We start from the raw sequence: 19,878 nt of genomic DNA, 5'->3' as shown, positions 1-19,878 counted from the left end.
AGCAGGCATGAAGGGAATTGGTCGTATCTTCAATATGATGGGAAAATACAAGAGCCGTTGGAGCAGGATGGTGACAGAATTGCATCTGCATTTCCAAACGGTCATCTTGCTCCACGTCACTAATGATTGGAGAGACTCAACTCCAAACGCCAAGGAGGGACCACTTCGCCCGAGTCCGATTGGGCCTCATTGCAATGTCTGTCCATAGCAGATGCTGGAGAAGCTGTGGAGCAAAGGGAACTCTCCTCCACGCTGAGTAGGAATGGGAGTTGGTACAGCCGGGATGGAAAAGAGTATGGAGGTTCGCGAAGGAACTAAAAGTAGAAGTAGCCTATGGTTCAGCAGTCCCACTCCCAGGCATAGATCCACCCCCAGTACAAGCCAACAAGCCAGATGCCCCGTTTGGGCACATCGATCTGTGCGCGCGCTCGCATGCGCATGCGCGATCGCCTGCGAGGCTGGGGGTGGGGCGGGGGCTGGGGCTCTGGCTGGAGTCGGTGCAAGCCCCGGGATTGCCTGAGGCAAGCCAAAGGAGCCCCAGAGGGAGACGGGACGGCCGGTCGTCTGGTTTCCTGAAAGCCGAATGCGAATGCGGAGGGGCTCGCGGGCCGCGGGGAGGCAACCCAGGTCTGCAGCGGGAGTCGGGGCCCCGGCCACCCACTCACTCCCCCCGCCCCGGGAGGGGCTGGGGCTGCGGGGGTGGCGGGGGGGCGAGGGGGGTGTGGGTCCAAGAATTGGGACGCGGGGCGGGGGCTAAAGGACCTCTTCTGGTAGGCAAAAAAGCCTCCAGCACCCGGAATTCCCAGGTGGTCTCCCATCCAAGATACTAAACAGGCCCGACCCTGCTTAGCTTCCGAGATCAGACGAGATCGGGCGCCTTCAGGCCGGTAGGGCCGGAGACGGACGCGGCCGCCGCGGGGCGCCCTAAGAGCCTTGCGCTTCGCCTCCCTTTCGCTCTGACCTGCAGGTCGGGCCAACGGGCCGCCCCTCTCCTCGGGGGGCCGTGCTGTACTTGAGCCGCACGACCCGCGACCGCACTCCAGCCTGCTGACGCCGGCCCGGCCCCCGAACACCGCCAACACCAGACCAGCAACCGCCTGGCCGGGCCCGGGGGCCCGATGGGCTTCCAGGACCCCCCAGTGACCGGGAGGGCGTGCGTGCGTGCGCGCGGGGCCTGGGGGGTGGGCTGAGGGGTGCGGAGGTCTCGGCGCCCTCCCACCCCCGGCCACTCCAGACCCGGCCGCGCTGGCTGAGCGGGGCCTCCCCCCCCCCATCCCCTTCGCTGCTCAGGGCCGCGCGACCCCGGAGGTGTCGGTCTTCGGGGCCCGCCGCCTCCCGATCCCCGCGGCCCGGGGGCCTCTGAACCTCCTGCGGGCCTAGGCGCAGCGAATCTTGAGCGCCCAACTTGCCCGGCACCTGCCCGCTGCCCAAACCCACCGGGAGCCACGGAGGCGCGGTCGACCGGAGCGCCTCAGCCCCGCCCCTTTGCCCTACCGAGGCGCCCCCCTTGTCCCCACGCCGCCCGCCAAGCACCCGACCTTCCTGAGAGAGCAGACGAACCACAGGCAGGCACACAGACAGACAGACAGACACAAACACACACACACACACACACACACACACGAGTGTGGTCTTTGGAAATACTTCTGTTCGTAGTTGCTGGGTTGAGCCCAACTCTTGTAGGACCCATGGAGTGCGGCCCATCAGGCTCCTCTGTCCGTGGCATTTCCCAGGCGAGAATACTGGAGTGGGTTGCCATTTCCTTCTCCAGGGGATCTTCCCGACCCAGGGATCAAACCCGAGTCTCCTGCGGGCGGATGCCTTGCCATCTGAACCAGCACATTGCGAATTCCCTAGGCAAAATACAAAGAAAAGAGCTCGTGTGCTACCAAGTGGAAAGATGATTGAAGAAACAGAAGGTGTCCTTTGTTGGTATCTTTGAATCTTTCTTTCGTTTTCGTTGATTTTTACTCTTAAGGCTACTTGAACAAGGCAAGAGAGAAACCCCAGAACTGAAAAGCAGTTGACTTTTTTGAAAGAAACCTGTGCAGGTTAAGCACTCTTCGTTTTTGAGAGATGGTGAAACGCAAAATCTTGATTCAACACATATGACTTTGGTGAACTTTATTTCAAATCTCCATGATGAACCCCTAAGGCGTCCAGGAAGAAAGGAGTAGAGCGGGAGACAAAAAGAGCAACCTTTCCCCTTGGCGCCATCCCAACCAGCTGCTTAGTTCCTTCATCTCATGGACTACCATCTGGGCTTATCTGGTTTGTCTGATTCTTGTTTCGGGGCCCGTTTCTAGTCACAAGGCTGTCAACAGTGGGGGGTGGGGTGGGGTGGGGGGGAAGCCCTTCTTTCCATTCCACATGAGACCCAGTGGACAATCCAGGCCCTGGCCACTGCATAGAGCGTGCAGCAACAATATCAACGGTGATGCTGGTTAACAACGCAGATTCCTGGAATCCACTCCGTTGGCTACTGAGTGTGTGCGGTGGTGGTCTGGAACCTATACATGGAAGCTTTCTTGATGATTGCAAATGACACCAAAGTCCGAGGACGATGGAAGATCTTCACGTTTCTGCAAGAGCCACACACCTCCAGAAGGAACCACAAGACTTGCCTGACATGGTCAAGGTCTAAGTATTGGACTACACGTCGGAAGGTCTCCACCTTTGCTATGGAAGTCAAACGATCTTTCTTGGAAATGAAAATGGATCACACTGAACGTTCACATTCTTCTAGAGCATTTGAAAAGCCCTAAACTGTAGAAATCTGCTGTACGAGTTCCTTGAAAGCAAGAACCCATACTGATGGATATGTCTTAATGCCTTAGATTGTGCCTTGAATATAGCGTACACATGAACCCAGGAAAGGAAAGAATGGAATCGCCAAATATACAAAGAGATCAAAAGTGCCGAGCCAAGTGACACCTTGAGGCGTCCAAGAACTTTTCTGTCTTTCACACACTAAGTAAATCCTGAGCACCTACGATGAGCTGGGAGGCATGTAATAAGTTTCTGGATCTAGAAGGCGGAGAGAAGCAGACACAGAGTTCCTGCTTTCACTGAGACGAATCTAATGATACATCACAGGCAGATCCTTTGAGAACTTGTCGAGGGGCCTCTACCCTCACCAAAACCTGGGTGTCAGGGAAGGCTTTTCAGAGTAACCATTGCGTTGAGGTCCATAGGTTGAACCTACGTAAACCAGGGTTGAGATGCAGGAAGAATTTCAGGCAGGGAAAACAGCATCCTGGAAGTCTACGTGACCAGGGAACCTTAGGACGTTCAAGAAATGAAAATGCCCTATGGGATGGAAGCCAAAGAGTGCAGAGGGCATTCCAGGGAAAAGACATCCGAGAAGAACGTGAGGAGCAGGCATGAAGGGAATTGGTCGTATCTTCAATATGATGGGAAAATACAAGAGCCGTTGGAGCAGGATGGTGACAGAATTGCATCTGCATTTCCAAACGGTCATCTTGCTCCACGTCACTAATGATTGGAGAGACTCAACTCCAAACGCCAAGGAGGGACCACTTCGCCCGAGTCCGATTGGGCCTCATTGCAATGTCTGTCCATAGCAGATGCTGGAGAAGCTGTGGAGCAAAGGGAACTCTCCTCCACGCTGAGTAGGAATGGGAGTTGGTACAGCCGGGATGGAAAAGAGTATGGAGGTTCGCGAAGGAACTAAAAGTAGAAGTAGCCTATGGTTCAGCAGTCCCACTCCCAGGCATAGATCCACCCCCAGTACAAGCCAACAAGCCAGATGCCCCGTTTGGGCACATCGATCTGTGCGCGCGCTCGCATGCGCATGCGCGATCGCCTGCGAGGCTGGGGGTGGGGCGGGGGCTGGGGCTCTGGCTGGAGTCGGTGCAAGCCCCGGGATTGCCTGAGGCAAGCCAAAGGAGCCCCAGAGGGAGACGGGACGGCCGGTCGTCTGGTTTCCTGAAAGCCGAATGCGAATGCGGAGGGGCTCGCGGGCCGCGGGGAGGCAACCCAGGTCTGCAGCGGGAGTCGGGGCCCCGGCCACCCACTCACTCCCCCCGCCCCGGGAGGGGCTGGGGCTGCGGGGGTGGCGGGGGGGCGAGGGGGGTGTGGGTCCAAGAATTGGGACGCGGGGCGGGGGCTAAAGGACCTCTTCTGGTAGGCAAAAAAGCCTCCAGCACCCGGAATTCCCAGGTGGTCTCCCATCCAAGATACTAAACAGGCCCGACCCTGCTTAGCTTCCGAGATCAGACGAGATCGGGCGCCTTCAGGCCGGTAGGGCCGGAGACGGACGCGGCCGCCGCGGGGCGCCCTAAGAGCCTTGCGCTTCGCCTCCCTTTCGCTCTGACCTGCAGGTCGGGCCAACGGGCCGCCCCTCTCCTCGGGGGGCCGTGCTGTACTTGAGCCGCACGACCCGCGACCGCACTCCAGCCTGCTGACGCCGGCCCGGCCCCCGAACACCGCCAACACCAGACCAGCAACCGCCTGGCCGGGCCCGGGGGCCCGATGGGCTTCCAGGACCCCCCAGTGACCGGGAGGGCGTGCGTGCGTGCGCGCGGGGCCTGGGGGGTGGGCTGAGGGGTGCGGAGGTCTCGGCGCCCTCCCACCCCCGGCCACTCCAGACCCGGCCGCGCTGGCTGAGCGGGGCCTCCCCCCCCCCCCATCCCCTTCGCTGCTCAGGGCCGCGCGACCCCGGAGGTGTCGGTCTTCGGGGCCCGCCGCCTCCCGATCCCCGCGGCCCGGGGGCCTCTGAACCTCCTGCGGGCCTAGGCGCAGCGAATCTTGAGCGCCCAACTTGCCCGGCACCTGCCCGCTGCCCAAACCCACCGGGAGCCACGGAGGCGCGGTCGACCGGAGCGCCTCAGCCCCGCCCCTTTGCCCTACCGAGGCGCCCCCCTTGTCCCCACGCCGCCCGCCAAGCACCCGACCTTCCTGAGAGAGCAGACGAACCACAGGCAGGCACACAGACAGACAGACAGACACACACACACACACACACACACACACACACACACGAGTGTGGTCTTTGGAAATACTTCTGTTCGTAGTTGCTGGGTTGAGCCCAACTCTTATAGGACCCATGGAGTGCGGCCCATCAGGCTCCTCTGTCCGTGGCATTTCCCAGGCGAGAATACTGGAGTGGGTTGCCATTTCCTTCTCCAGGGGATCTTCCCGACCCAGGGATCAAACCCGAATCTCCTGCGGGCGGATGCCTTGCCATCTGAACCAGCACATTGCGAATTCCCTAGGCAAAATACAAAGAAAAGAGCTCGTGTGCTACCAAGTGGAAAGATGATTGAAGAAACAGAAGGTGTCCTTTGTTGGTATCTTTGAATCTTTCTTTCGTTTTCGTTGATTTTTACTCTTAAGGCTACTTGAACAAGGCAAGAGAGAAACCCCAGAACTGAAAAGCAGTTGACTTTTTTGAAAGAAACCTGTGCAGGTTAAGCACTCTTCGTTTTTGAGAGATGGTGAAACGCAAAATCTTGATTCAACACATATGACTTTGGTGAACTTTATTTCAAATCTCCATGATGAACCCCTAAGGCGTCCAGGAAGAAAGGAGTAGAGCGGGAGACAAAAAGAGCAACCTTTCCCCTTGGCGCCATCCCAACCAGCTGCTTAGTTCCTTCATCTCATGGACTACCATCTGGGCTTATCTGGTTTGTCTGATTCTTGTTCCGGGGCCCGTTTCTAGTCACAAGGCTGTCAACAGTGGGGGGTGGGGTGGGGTGGGGGGGAAGCCCTTCTTTCCATTCCACATGAGACCCAGTGGACAATCCAGGCCCTGGCCACTGCATAGAGCGTGCAGCAACAATATCAACGGTGATGCTGGTTAACAACGCAGATTCCTGGAATCCACTCCGTTGGCTACTGAGTGTGTGCGGTGGTGGTCTGGAACCTATACCTGGAAGCTTTCTTGATGATTGCAAATGACACCAAAGTCCGAGGACGATGGAAGATCTTCACGTTTCTGCAAGAGCCACACACCTCCAGAAGGAACCACAAGACTTGCCTGACATGGTCAAGGTCTAAGTATTGGAGTACACGTCGGAAGGTCTCCACCTTTGCTATGGAAGTCAAACGATCTTTCTTGGAAATGAAAATGGATCACACTGAACGTTCACATTCTTCTAGAGCATTTGAAAAGCCCTAAACTGTAGAAATCTGCTGTACGAGTTCCTTGAAAGCAAGAACCCATACTGATGGATATGTCTTAATGCCTTAGATTGTGCCTTGAATATAGCGTACACATGAACCCAGGAAAGGAAAGAATGGAATCGCCAAATATACAAAGAGATCAAAAGTGCCGAGCCAAGTGACACCTTGAGGCGTCCAAGAACTTTTCTGTCTTTCACACACTAAGTAAATCCTGAGCACCTACGATGAGCTGGGAGGCATGTAATAAGTTTCTGGATCTAGAAGGCGGAGAGAAGCAGACACAGAGTTCCTGCTTTCACTGAGACGAATCTAATGATACATCACAGGCAGATCCTTTGAGAACTTGTCGAGGGGCCTCTACCCTCACCAAAACCTGGGTGTCAGGGAAGGCTTTTCAGAGTAACCATTGCGTTGAGGTCCATAGGTTGAACCTACGTAAACCAGGGTTGAGATGCAGGAAGAATTTCAGGCAGGGAAAACAGCATCCTGGAAGTCTACGTGACCAGGGAACCTTAGGACGTTCAAGAAATGAAAATGCCCTATGGGATGGAAGCCAAAGAGTGCAGAGGGCATTCCAGGGAAAAGACATCCGAGAAGAACGTGAGGAGCAGGCATGAAGGGAATTGGTCGTATCTTCAATATGATGGGAAAATACAAGAGCCGTTGGAGCAGGATGGTGACAGAATTGCATCTGCATTTCCAAACGGTCATCTTGCTCCACGTCACTAATGATTGGAGAGACTCAACTCCAAACGCCAAGGAGGGACCACTTCGCCCGAGTCCGATTGGGCCTCATTGCAATGTCTGTCCATAGCAGATGCTGGAGAAGCTGTGGAGCAAAGGGAACTCTCCTCCACGCTGAGTAGGAATGGGAGTTGGTACAGCCGGGATGGAAAAGAGTATGGAGGTTCGCGAAGGAACTAAAAGTAGAAGTAGCCTATGGTTCAGCAGTCCCACTCCCAGGCATAGATCCACCCCCAGTACAAGCCAACAAGCCAGATGCCCCGTTTGGGCACATCGATCTGTGCGCGCGCTCGCATGCGCATGCGCGATCGCCTGCGAGGCTGGGGGTGGGGCGGGGGCTGGGGCTCTGGCTGGAGTCGGTGCAAGCCCCGGGATTGCCTGAGGCAAGCCAAAGGAGCCCCAGAGGGAGACGGGACGGCCGGTCGTCTGGTTTCCTGAAAGCCGAATGCGAATGCGGAGGGGCTCGCGGGCCGCGGGGAGGCAACCCAGGTCTGCAGCGGGAGTCGGGGCCCCGGCCACCCACTCACTCCCCCCGCCCCGGGAGGGGCTGGGGCTGCGGGGGTGGCGGGGGGGCGAGGGGGGTGTGGGTCCAAGAATTGGGACGCGGGGCGGGGGCTAAAGGACCTCTTCTGGTAGGCAAAAAAGCCTCCAGCACCCGGAATTCCCAGGTGGTCTCCCATCCAAGATACTAAACAGGCCCGACCCTGCTTAGCTTCCGAGATCAGACGAGATCGGGCGCCTTCAGGCCGGTAGGGCCGGAGACGGACGCGGCCGCCGCGGGGCGCCCTAAGAGCCTTGCGCTTCGCCTCCCTTTCGCTCTGACCTGCAGGTCGGGCCAACGGGCCGCCCCTCTCCTCGGGGGGCCGTGCTGTACTTGAGCCGCACGACCCGCGACCGCACTCCAGCCTGCTGACGCCGGCCCGGCCCCCGAACACCGCCAACACCAGACCAGCAACCGCCTGGCCGGGCCCGGGGGCCCGATGGGCTTCCAGGACCCCCCAGTGACCGGGAGGGCGTGCGTGCGTGCGCGCGGGGCCTGGGGGGTGGGCTGAGGGGTGCGGAGGTCTCGGCGCCCTCCCACCCCCGGCCACTCCAGACCCGGCCGCGCTGGCTGAGCGGGGCCTCCCCCCCCCCATCCCCTTCGCTGCTCAGGGCCGCGCGACCCCGGAGGTGTCGGTCTTCGGGGCCCGCCGCCTCCCGATCCCCGCGGCCCGGGGGCCTCTGAACCTCCTGCGGGCCTAGGCGCAGCGAATCTTGAGCGCCCAACTTGCCCGGCACCTGCCCGCTGCCCAAACCCACCGGGAGCCACGGAGGCGCGGTCGACCGGAGCGCCTCAGCCCCGCCCCTTTGCCCTACCGAGGCGCCCCCCTTGTCCCCACGCCGCCCGCCAAGCACCCGACCTTCCTGAGAGAGCAGACGAACCACAGGCAGGCACACAGACAGACAGACAGACACAAACACACACACACACACACACACACACGAGTGTGGTCTTTGGAAATACTTCTGTTCGTAGTTGCTGGGTTGAGCCCAACTCTTGTAGGACCCATGGAGTGCGGCCCATCAGGCTCCTCTGTCCGTGGCATTTCCCAGGCGAGAATACTGGAGTGGGTTGCCATTTCCTTCTCCAGGGGATCTTCCCGACCCAGGGATCAAACCCGAGTCTCCTGCGGGCGGATGCCTTGCCATCTGAACCAGCACATTGCGAATTCCCTAGGCAAAATACAAAGAAAAGAGCTCGTGTGCTACCAAGTGGAAAGATGATTGAAGAAACAGAAGGTGTCCTTTGTTGGTATCTTTGAATCTTTCTTTCGTTTTCGTTGATTTTTACTCTTAAGGCTACTTGAACAAGGCAAGAGAGAAACCCCAGAACTGAAAAGCAGTTGACTTTTTTGAAAGAAACCTGTGCAGGTTAAGCACTCTTCGTTTTTGAGAGATGGTGAAACGCAAAATCTTGATTCAACACATATGACTTTGGTGAACTTTATTTCAAATCTCCATGATGAACCCCTAAGGCGTCCAGGAAGAAAGGAGTAGAGCGGGAGACAAAAAGAGCAACCTTTCCCCTTGGCGCCATCCCAACCAGCTGCTTAGTTCCTTCATCTCATGGACTACCATCTGGGCTTATCTGGTTTGTCTGATTCTTGTTCCGGGGCCCGTTTCTAGTCACAAGGCTGTCAACAGTGGGGGGTGGGGTGGGGTGGGGGGGAAGCCCTTCTTTCCATTCCACATGAGACCCAGTGGACAATCCAGGCCCTGGCCACTGCATAGAGCGTGCAGCAACAATATCAACGGTGATGCTGGTTAACAACGCAGATTCCTGGAATCCACTCCGTTGGCTACTGAGTGTGTGCGGTGGTGGTCTGGAACCTATACCTGGAAGCTTTCTTGATGATTGCAAATGACACCAAAGTCCGAGGACGATGGAAGATCTTCACGTTTCTGCAAGAGCCACACACCTCCAGAAGGAACCACAAGACTTGCCTGACATGGTCAAGGTCTAAGTATTGGACTACACGTCGGAAGGTCTCCACCTTTGCTATGGAAGTCAAACGATCTTTCTTGGAAATGAAAATGGATCACACTGAACGTTCACATTCTTCTAGAGCATTTGAAAAGCCCTAAACTGTAGAAATCTGCTGTACGAGTTCCTTGAAAGCAAGAACCCATACTGATGGATATGTCTTAATGCCTTAGATTGTGCCTTGAATATAGCGTACACATGAACCCAGGAAAGGAAAGAATGGAATCGCCAAATATACAAAGAGATCAAAAGTGCCGAGCCAAGTGACACCTTGAGGCGTCCAAGAACTTTTCTGTCTTTCACACACTAAGTAAATCCTGAGCACCTACGATGAGCTGGGAGGCATGCAATAAGTTTCTGGATCTAGAAGGCGGAGAGAAGCAGACACAGAGTTCCTGCTTTCACTGAGACGAATCTAATGATACATCACAGGCAGATCCTTTGAGAACTTGTCGAGGGGCCTCTACCCTCACCAAAACCTGGGTGTCAGGGAAGGCTTTTCAGAGTAACCATTGCGTTGAGGTCCATAGGTTGAACCTACGTAAACCAGGGTTGAGATGCAGGAAGAATTTCAGGCAGGGAAAACAGCATCCTGGAAGTCTACGTGACCAGGGAACCTTAGGACGTTCAAGAAATGAAAATGCCCTATGGGATGGAAGCCAAAGAGTGCAGAGGGCATTCCAGGGAAAAGACATCCGAGAAGAACGTGAGGAGCAGGCATGAAGGGAATTGGTCGTATCTTCAATATGATGGGAAAATACAAGAGCCGTTGGAGCAGGATGGTGACAGAATTGCATCTGCATTTCCAAACGGTCATCTTGCTCCACGTCACTAATGATTGGAGAGACTCAACTCCAAACGCCAAGGAGGGACCACTTCGCCCGAGTCCGATTGGGCCTCATTGCAATGTCTGTCCATAGCAGATGCTGGAGAAGCTGTGGAGCAAAGGGAACTCTCCTCCACGCTGAGTAGGAATGGGAGTTGGTACAGCCGGGATGGAAAAGAGTATGGAGGTTCGCGAAGGAACTAAAAGTAGAAGTAGCCTATGGTTCAGCAGTCCCACTCCCAGGCATAGATCCACCCCCAGTACAAGCCAACAAGCCAGATGCCCCGTTTGGGCACATCGATCTGTGCGCGCGCTCGCATGCGCATGCGCGATCGCCTGCGAGGCTGGGGGTGGGGCGGGGGCTGGGGCTCTGGCTGGAGTCGGTGCAAGCCCCGGGATTGCCTGAGGCAAGCCAAAGGAGCCCCAGAGGGAGACGGGACGGCCGGTCGTCTGGTTTCCTGAAAGCCGAATGCGAATGCGGAGGGGCTCGCGGGCCGCGGGGAGGCAACCCAGGTCTGCAGCGGGAGTCGGGGCCCCGGCCACCCACTCACTCCCCCCGCCCCGGGAGGGGCTGGGGCTGCGGGGGTGGCGGGGGGGCGAGGGGGGTGTGGGTCCAAGAATTGGGACGCGGGGCGGGGGCTAAAGGACCTCTTCTGGTAGGCAAAAAAGCCTCCAGCACCCGGAATTCCCAGGTGGTCTCCCATCCAAGATACTAAACAGGCCCGACCCTGCTTAGCTTCCGAGATCAGACGAGATCGGGCGCCTTCAGGCCGGTAGGGCCGGAGACGGACGCGGCCGCCGCGGGGCGCCCTAAGAGCCTTGCGCTTCGCCTCCCTTTCGCTCTGACCTGCAGGTCGGGCCAACGGGCCGCCCCTCTCCTCGGGGGGCCGTGCTGTACTTGAGCCGCACGACCCGCGACCGCACTCCAGCCTGCTGACGCCGGCCCGGCCCCCGAACACCGCCAACACCAGACCAGCAACCGCCTGGCCGGGCCCGGGGGCCCGATGGGCTTCCAGGACCCCCCAGTGACCGGGAGGGCGTGCGTGCGTGCGCGCGGGGCCTGGGGGGTGGGCTGAGGGGTGCGGAGGTCTCGGCGCCCTCCCACCCCCGGCCACTCCAGACCCGGCCGCGCTGGCTGAGCGGGGCCTCCCCCCCCCCCCATCCCCTTCGCTGCTCAGGGCCGCGCGACCCCGGAGGTGTCGGTCTTCGGGGCCCGCCGCCTCCCGATCCCCGCGGCCCGGGGGCCTCTGAACCTCCTGCGGGCCTAGGCGCAGCGAATCTTGAGCGCCCAACTTGCCCGGCACCTGCCCGCTGCCCAAACCCACCGGGAGCCACGGAGGCGCGGTCGACCGGAGCGCCTCAGCCCCGCCCCTTTGCCCTACCGAGGCGCCCCCCTTGTCCCCACGCCGCCCGCCAAGCACCCGACCTTCCTGAGAGAGCAGACGAACCACAGGCAGGCACACAGACAGACAGACAGACACACACACACACACACACACACACACACACACACACGAGTGTGGTCTTTGGAAATACTTCTGTTCGTAGTTGCTGGGTTGAGCCCAACTCTTATAGGACCCATGGAGTGCGGCCCATCAGGCTCCTCTGTCCGTGGCATTTCCCAGGCGAGAATACTGGAGTGGGTTGCCATTTCCTTCTCCAGGGGATCTTCCCGACCCAGGGATCAAACCCGAGTCTCCTGCGGGCGGATGCCTTGCCATCTGAACCAGCACATTGAGAATTCCCTAGGCAAAATACAAAGAAAAGAGCTCGTGTGCTACCAAGTGGAAAGATGATTGAAGAAACAGAAGGTGTCCTTTGTTGGTATCTTTGAATCTTTCTTTCGTTTTCGTTGATTTTTACTCTTAAGGCTACTTGAACAAGGCAAGAGAGAAACCCCAGAACTGAAAAGCAATTGACTTTTTTGAAAGAAACCTGTGCAGGTTAAGCACTCTTCGTTTTTGAGAGATGGTGAAACGCAAAATCTTGATTCAACACATATGACTTTGGTGAACTTTATTTCAAATCTCCATGATGAACCCCTAAGGCGTCCAGGAAGAAAGGAGTAGAGCGGGAGACAAAAAGAGCAACCTTTCCCCTTGGCGCCATCCCAACCAGCTGCTTAGTTCCTTCATCTCATGGACTACCATCTGGGCTTATCTGGTTTGTCTGATTCTTGTTTCGGGGCCCGTTTCTAGTCACAAGGCTGTCAACAGTGGGGGGTGGGGTGGGGTGGGGGGGAAGCCCTTCTTTCCATTCCACATGAGACCCAGTGGACAATCCAGGCCCTGGCCACTGCATAGAGCGTGCAGCAACAATATCAACGGTGATGCTGGTTAACAACGCAGATTCCTGGAATCCACTCCGTTGGCTACTGAGTGTGTGCGGTGGTGGTCTGGAACCTATACCTGGAAGCTTTCTTGATGATTGCAAATGACACCAAAGTCCGAGGACGATGGAAGATCTTCACGTTTCTGCAAGAGCCACACACCTCCGGAAGGAACCACAAGACTTGCCTGACATGGTCAAGGTCTAAGTATTGGACTACACGTCGGAAGGTCTCCACCTTTGCTATGGAAGTCAAACGATCTTTCTTGGGAATGAAAATGGATCACACTGAACGTTCACATTCTTCTAGAGCATTTGAAAAGCCCTAAACTGTAGAAATCTGCTGTACGAGTTCCTTGAAAGCAAGAACCCATACTGATGGATATGTCTTAATGCCTTAGATTGTGCCTTGAATATAGCGTACACATGAACCCAGGAAAGGAAAGAATGGAATCGCCAAATATACAAAGAGATCAAAAGTGCCGAGCCAAGTGACACCTTGAGGCGTCCAAGAACTTTTCTGTCTTTCACACACTAAGTAAATCCTGAGCACCTACGATGAGCTGGGAGGCATGTAATAAGTTTCTGGATCTAGAAGGCGGAGAGAAGCAGACACAGAGTTCCTGCTTTCACTGAGACGAATCTAATGATACATCACAGGCAGATCCTTTGAGAACTTGTCGAGGGGCCTCTACCCTCACCAAAACCTGGGTGTCAGGGAAGGCTTTTCAGAGTAACCATTGCGTTGAGGTCCATAGGTTGAACCTACGTAAACCAGGGTTGAGATGCAGGAAGAATTTCAGGCAGGGAAAACAGCATCCTGGAAGTCTACGTGACCAGGGAACCTTAGGACGTTCAAGAAATGAAAATGCCCTATGGGATGGAAGCCAAAGAGTGCAGAGGGCATTCCAGGGAAAAGACATCCGAGAAGAACGTGAGGAGCAGGCATGAAGGGAATTGGTCGTATCTTCAATATGATGGGAAAATACAAGAGCCGTTGGAGCAGGATGGTGACAGAATTGCATCTGCATTTCCAAACGGTCATCTTGCTCCACGTCACTAATGATTGGAGAGACTCAACTCCAAACGCCAAGGAGGGACCACTTCGCCCGAGTCCGATTGGGCCTCATTGCAATGTCTGTCCATAGCAGATGCTGGAGAAGCTGTGGAGCAAAGGGAACTCTCCTCCACGCTGAGTAGGAATGGGAGTTGGTACAGCCGGGATGGAAAAGAGTATGGAGGTTCGCGAAGGAACTAAAAGTAGAAGTAGCCTATGGTTCAGCAGTCCCACTCCCAGGCATAGATCCACCCCCAGTACAAGCCAACAAGCCAGATGCCCCGTTTGGGCACATCGATCTGTGCGCGCGCTCGCATGCGCATGCGCGATCGCCTGCGAGGCTGGGGGTGGGGCGGGGGCTGGGGCTCTGGCTGGAGTCGGTGCAAGCCCCGGGATTGCCTGAGGCAAGCCAAAGGAGCCCCAGAGGGAGACGGGACGGCCGGTCGTCTGGTTTCCTGAAAGCCGAATGCGAATGCGGAGGGGCTCGCGGGCCGCGGGGAGGCAACCCAGGTCTGCAGCGGGAGTCGGGGCCCCGGCCACCCACTCACTCCCCCCGCCCCGGGAGGGGCTGGGGCTGCGGGGGTGGCGGGGGGGCGAGGGGGGTGTGGGTCCAAGAATTGGGACGCGGGGCGGGGGCTAAAGGACCTCTTCTGGTAGGCAAAAAAGCCTCCAGCACCCGGAATTCCCAGGTGGTCTCCCATCCAAGATACTAAACAGGCCCGACCCTGCTTAGCTTCCGAGATCAGACGAGATCGGGCGCCTTCAGGCCGGTAGGGCCGGAGACGGACGCGGCCGCCGCGGGGCGCCCTAAGAGCCTTGCGCTTCGCCTCCCTTTCGCTCTGACCTGCAGGTCGGGCCAACGGGCCGCCCCTCTCCTCGGGGGGCCGTGCTGTACTTGAGCCGCACGACCCGCGACCGCACTCCAGCCTGCTGACGCCGGCCCGGCCCCCGAACACCGCCAACACCAGACCAGCAACCGCCTGGCCGGGCCCGGGGGCCCGATGGGCTTCCAGGACCCCCCAGTGACCGGGAGGGCGTGCGTGCGTGCGCGCGGGGCCTGGGGGGTGGGCTGAGGGGTGCGGAGGTCTCGGCGCCCTCCCACCCCCGGCCACTCCAGACCTGGCCGCGCTGGCTGAGCGGGGCCTCCCCCCCCCCCCATCCCCTTCGCTGCTCAGGGCCGCGCGACCCCGGAGGTGTCGGTCTTCGGGGCCCGCCGCCTCCCGATCCCCGCGGCCCGGGGGCCTCTGAACCTCCTGCGGGCCTAGGCGCAGCGAATCTTGAGCGCCCAACTTGCCCGGCACCTGCCCGCTGCCCAAACCCACCGGGAGCCACGGAGGCGCGGTCGACCGGAGCGCCTCAGCCCCGCCCCTTTGCCCTACCGAGGCGCCCCCCTTGTCCCCACGCCGCCCGCCAAGCACCCGACCTTCCTGAGAGAGCAGACGAACCACAGGCAGGCACACAGACAGACAGACACACACACACACACACACACACACACACACACACGAGTGTGGTCTTTGGAAATACTTCTGTTCGTAGTTGCTGGGTTGAGCCCAACTCTTGTAGGACCCATGGAGTGCGGCCCATCAGGCTCCTCTGTCCGTGGCATTTCCCAGGCGAGAATACTGGAGTGGGTTGCCATTTCCTTCTCCAGGGGATCTTCCCGACCCAGGGATCAAACCCGAGTCTCCTGCGGGCGGATGCCTTGCCATCTGAACCAGCACATTGCGAATTCCCTAGGCAAAATACAAAGAAAAGAGCTCGTGTGCTACTAAGTGGAAAGATGATTGAAGAAACAGAAGGTGTCCTTTGTTGGTATCTTTGAATCTTTCTTTCGTTTTCGTTGATTTTTACTCTTAAGGCTACTTGAACAAGGCAAGAGAGAAACCCCAGAACTGAAAAGCAGTTGACTTATTTGAAAGAAACCTGTGCAGGTTAAGCACTCTTCGTTTTTGAGAGATGGTGAAACGCAAAATCTTGATTCAACACATATGACTTTGGTGAACTTTATTTCAAATCTCCATGATGAACCCCTAAGGCGTCCAGGAAGAAAGGAGTAGAGCGGGAGACAAAAAGAGCAACCTTTCCCCTTGGCGCCATCCCAACCAGCTGCTTAGTTCCTTCATCTCATGGACTACCATCTGGGCTTATCTGGTTTGTCTGATTCTTGATTCGGGGCCCGTTTCTAGTCACAAGGCTGTCAACAGTGGGGGGTGGGGTGGGGTGGGGGGGAAGCCCTTCTTTCCATTCCACATGAGACCCAGTGGACAATCCAGGCCCTGGCCACTGCATAGAGCGTGCAGCAACAATATCAACGGTGATGCTGGTTAACAACGCAGATTCCTGGAATCCACTCCGTTGGCTACTGAGTGTGTGCGGTGGTGGTCTGGAACCTATACCTGGAAGCTTTCTTGATGATTGCAAATGACACCAAAGTCCGAGGACGATGGAAGATCTTCACGTTTCTGCAAGAGCCACACACCTCCAGAAGGAACCACAAGACTTGCCTGACATGGTCAAGGTCTAAGTATTGGACTACACGTCGGAAGGTCTCCACCTTTGCTATGGAAGTCAAACGATCTTTCTTGGAAATGAAAATGGATCACACTGAACGTTCACATTCTTCTAGAGCATTTGAAAAGCCCTAAACTGTAGAAATCTGCTGTACGAGTTCCTTGAAAGCAAGAACCCATACTGATGGATATGTCTTAATGCCTTAGATTGTGCCTTGAATATAGCGTACACATGAACCCAGGAAAGGAAAGAATGGAATCGCCAAGTATACAAAGAGATCAAAAGTGCCGAGCCAAGTGACACCTTGAGGCGTCCAAGAACTTTTCTGTCTTTCACACACTAAGTAAATCCTGAGCACCTACGATGAGCTGGGAGGCATGCAATAAGTTTCTGGATCTAGAAGGCGGAGAGAAGCAGACACAGAGTTCCTGCTTTCACTGAGACGAATCTAATGATACATCACAGGCAGATCCTTTGAGAACTTGTCGAGGGGCCTCTACCCTCACCAAAACCTGGGTGTCAGGGAAGGCTTTTCAGAGTAACCATTGCGTTGAGGTCCATAGGTTGAACCTACGTAAACCAGGGTTGAGATGCAGGAAGAATTTCAGGCAGGGAAAACAGCATCCTGGAAGTCTACGTGACCAGGGAACCTTAGGACGTTCAAGAAATGAAAATGCCCTATGGGATGGAAGCCAAAGAGTGCAGAGGGCATTCCAGGGAAAAGACATCCGAGAAGAACGTGAGGAGCAGGCATGAAGGGAATTGGTCGTATCTTCAATATGATGGGAAAATACAAGAGCCGTTGGAGCAGGATGGTGACAGAATTGCATCTGCATTTCCAAACGGTCATCTTGCTCCACGTCACTAATGATTGGAGAGACTCAACTCCAAACGCCAAGGAGGGACCACTTCGCCCGAGTCCGATTGGGCCTCATTGCAATGTCTGTCCATAGCAGATGCTGGAGAAGCTGTGGAGCAAAGGGAACTCTCCTCCACGCTGAGTAGGAATGGGAGTTGGTACAGCCGGGATGGAAAAGAGTATGGAGGTTCGCGAAGGAACTAAAAGTAGAAGTAGCCTATGGTTCAGCAGTCCCACTCCCAGGCATAGATCCACCCCCAGTACAAGCCAACAAGCCAGATGCCCCGTTTGGGCACATCGATCTGTGCGCGCGCTCGCATGCGCATGCGCGATCGCCTGCGAGGCTGGGGGTGGGGCGGGGGCTGGGGCTCTGGCTGGAGTCGGTGCAAGCCCCGGGATTGCCTGAGGCAAGCCAAAGGAGCCCCAGAGGGAGACGGGACGGCCGGTCGTCTGGTTTCCTGAAAGCCGAATGCGAATGCGGAGGGGCTCGCGGGCCGCGGGGAGGCAACCCAGGTCTGCAGCGGGAGTCGGGGCCCCGGCCACCCACTCACTCCCCCCGCCCCGGGAGGGGCTGGGGCTGCGGGGGTGGCGGGGGGGCGAGGGGGGTGTGGGTCCAAGAATTGGGACGCGGGGCGGGGGCTAAAGGACCTCTTCTGGTAGGCAAAAAAGCCTCCAGCACCCGGAATTCCCAGGTGGTCTCCCATCCAAGATACTAAACAGGCCCGACCCTGCTTAGCTTCCGAGATCAGACGAGATCGGGCGCCTTCAGGCCGGTAGGGCCGGAGACGGACGCGGCCGCCGCGGGGCGCCCTAAGAGCCTTGCGCTTCGCCTCCCTTTCGCTCTGACCTGCAGGTCGGGCCAACGGGCCGCCCCTCTCCTCGGGGGGCCGTGCTGTACTTGAGCCGCACGACCCGCGACCGCACTCCAGCCTGCTGACGCCGGCCCGGCCCCCGAACACCGCCAACACCAGACCAGCAACCGCCTGGCCGGGCCCGGGGGCCCGATGGGCTTCCAGGACCCCCCAGTGACCGGGAGGGCGTGCGTGCGTGCGCGCGGGGCCTGGGGGGTGGGCTGAGGGGTGCGGAGGTCTCGGCGCCCTCCCACCCCCGGCCACTCCAGACCCGGCCGCGCTGGCTGAGCGGGGCCTCCCCCCCCATCCCCTTCGCTGCTCAGGGCCGCGCGACCCCGGAGGTGTCGGTCTTCGGGGCCCGCCGCCTCCCGATCCCCGCGGCCCGGGGGCCTCTGAACCTCCTGCGGGCCTAGGCGCAGCGAATCTTGAGCGCCCAACTTGCCCGGCACCTGCCCGCTGCCCAAACCCACCGGGAGCCACGGAGGCGCGGTCGACCGGAGCGCCTCAGCCCCGCCCCTTTGCCCTACCGAGGCGCCCCCCTTGTCCCCACGCCGCCCGCCAAGCACCCGACCTTCCTGAGAGAGCAGACGAACCACAGGCAGGCACACAGACAGACAGACACACACACACACACACACACACACACACACACTTGAGTGTGGTCTTTGGAAATACTTCTGTTCGTAGTTGCTGGGTTGAGCCCAACTCTTATAGGACCCATGGAGTGCGGCCCATCAGGCTCCTCTGTCCGTGGCATTTCCCAGGCGAGAATACTGGAGTGGGTTGCCATTTCCTTCTCCAGGGGATCTTCCCGACCCAGGGATCAAACCCGAGTCTCCTGCGGGCGGATGCCTTGCCATCTGAACCAGCACATTGCGAATTCCCTAGGCAAAATACAAAGAAAAGAGCTCGTGTGCTACCAAGTGGAAAGATGATTGAAGAAACAGAAGGTGTCCTTTGTTGGTATCTTTGAATCTTTCTTTAGTTTTCGTTGATTTTTACTCTTAAGGCTACTTGAACAAGGCAAGAGAGAAACCCCAGAACTGAAAAGCAGTTGACTTTTTTGAAAGAAACCTGTGCAGGTTAAGCACTCTTCGTTTTTGAGAGATGGTGAAACGCAAAATCTTGATTCAACACATATGACTTTGGTGAACTTTATTTCAAATCTCCATGATGAACCCCTAAGGCGTCCAGGAAGAAAGGAGTAGAGCGGGAGACAAAAAGAGCAACCTTTCCCCTTGGCGCCATCCCAACCAGCTGCTTAGTTCCTTCATCTCATGGACTACCATCTGGGCTTATCTGGTTTGTCTGATTCTTGATTCGGGGCCCGTTTCTAGTCACAAGGCTGTCAACAGTGGGGGGTGGGGTGGGGTGGGGGGGAAGCCCTTCTTTCCATTCCACATGAGACCCAGTGGACAATCCAGGCCCTGGCCACTGTAGAGCGTGCAGCAACAATATCAACGGTGATGCTGGTTAACAACGCAGATTCCTGGAATCCACTCCGTTGGCTACTGAGTGTGTGCGGTGGTGGTCTGGAACCTATACCTGGAAGCTTTCTTGATGATTGCAAATGACACCAAAGTCCGAGGACGATGGAAGATCTTCACGTTTCTGCAAGAGCCACACACCTCCAGAAGGAACCACAAGACTTGCCTGACATGGTCAAGGTCTAAGTATTGGACTACACGTCGGAAGGTCTCCACCTTTGCTATGGAAGTCAAACGATCTTTCTTGGAAATGAAAATGGATCACACTGAACGTTCACATTCTTCTAGAGCATTTGAAAAGCCCTAAACTGTAGAAATCTGCTGTACGAGTTCCTTGAAAGCAAGAACCCATACTGATGGATATGTCTTAATGCCTTAGATTGTGCCTTGAATATAGCGTACACATGAACCCAGGAAAGGAAAGAATGGAATCGCCAAGTATACAAAGAGATCAAAAGTGCCGAGCCAAGTGACACCTTGAGGCGTCCAAGAACTTTTCTGTCTTTCACACACTAAGTAAATCCTGAGCACCTACGAT

General features: G+C 57.0%; 6 pseudogenes; all 6 read right to left on the bottom strand.

The window, feature by feature from the left end:
* Window positions 1–781: 781 nt before the first annotated feature.
* On the bottom strand, window positions 782–901 carry LOC129638333 (uncharacterized; annotated as a pseudogene).
* A 3,256-nt stretch (window positions 902–4,157) lies between these two features.
* LOC129638332 (uncharacterized) lies at window positions 4,158–4,277 on the bottom strand (annotated as a pseudogene).
* A 3,260-nt stretch (window positions 4,278–7,537) lies between these two features.
* Window positions 7,538–7,657, bottom strand: LOC129638331 (uncharacterized; annotated as a pseudogene).
* Window positions 7,658–10,911: 3,254 nt separating this feature from the next.
* Window positions 10,912–11,031, bottom strand: LOC129638330 (uncharacterized; annotated as a pseudogene).
* Window positions 11,032–14,293: 3,262 nt separating this feature from the next.
* Window positions 14,294–14,413, bottom strand: LOC129638329 (uncharacterized; annotated as a pseudogene).
* Window positions 14,414–17,669: 3,256 nt separating this feature from the next.
* Window positions 17,670–17,789, bottom strand: LOC129638327 (uncharacterized; annotated as a pseudogene).
* Between the last annotated feature and the right edge of the window lie 2,089 nt (window positions 17,790–19,878).

This window comes from Bubalus kerabau, chromosome 23, assembly GCF_029407905.1.
Source record: "Bubalus kerabau isolate K-KA32 ecotype Philippines breed swamp buffalo chromosome 23, PCC_UOA_SB_1v2, whole genome shotgun sequence".
In the NCBI taxonomy this organism is placed as follows: domain Eukaryota; kingdom Metazoa; phylum Chordata; class Mammalia; order Artiodactyla; family Bovidae; genus Bubalus; species Bubalus kerabau.
The sequence above is the reverse complement of the archived record's forward strand: the minus strand, read 5'-3'. Positions and strand labels throughout refer to the sequence as shown.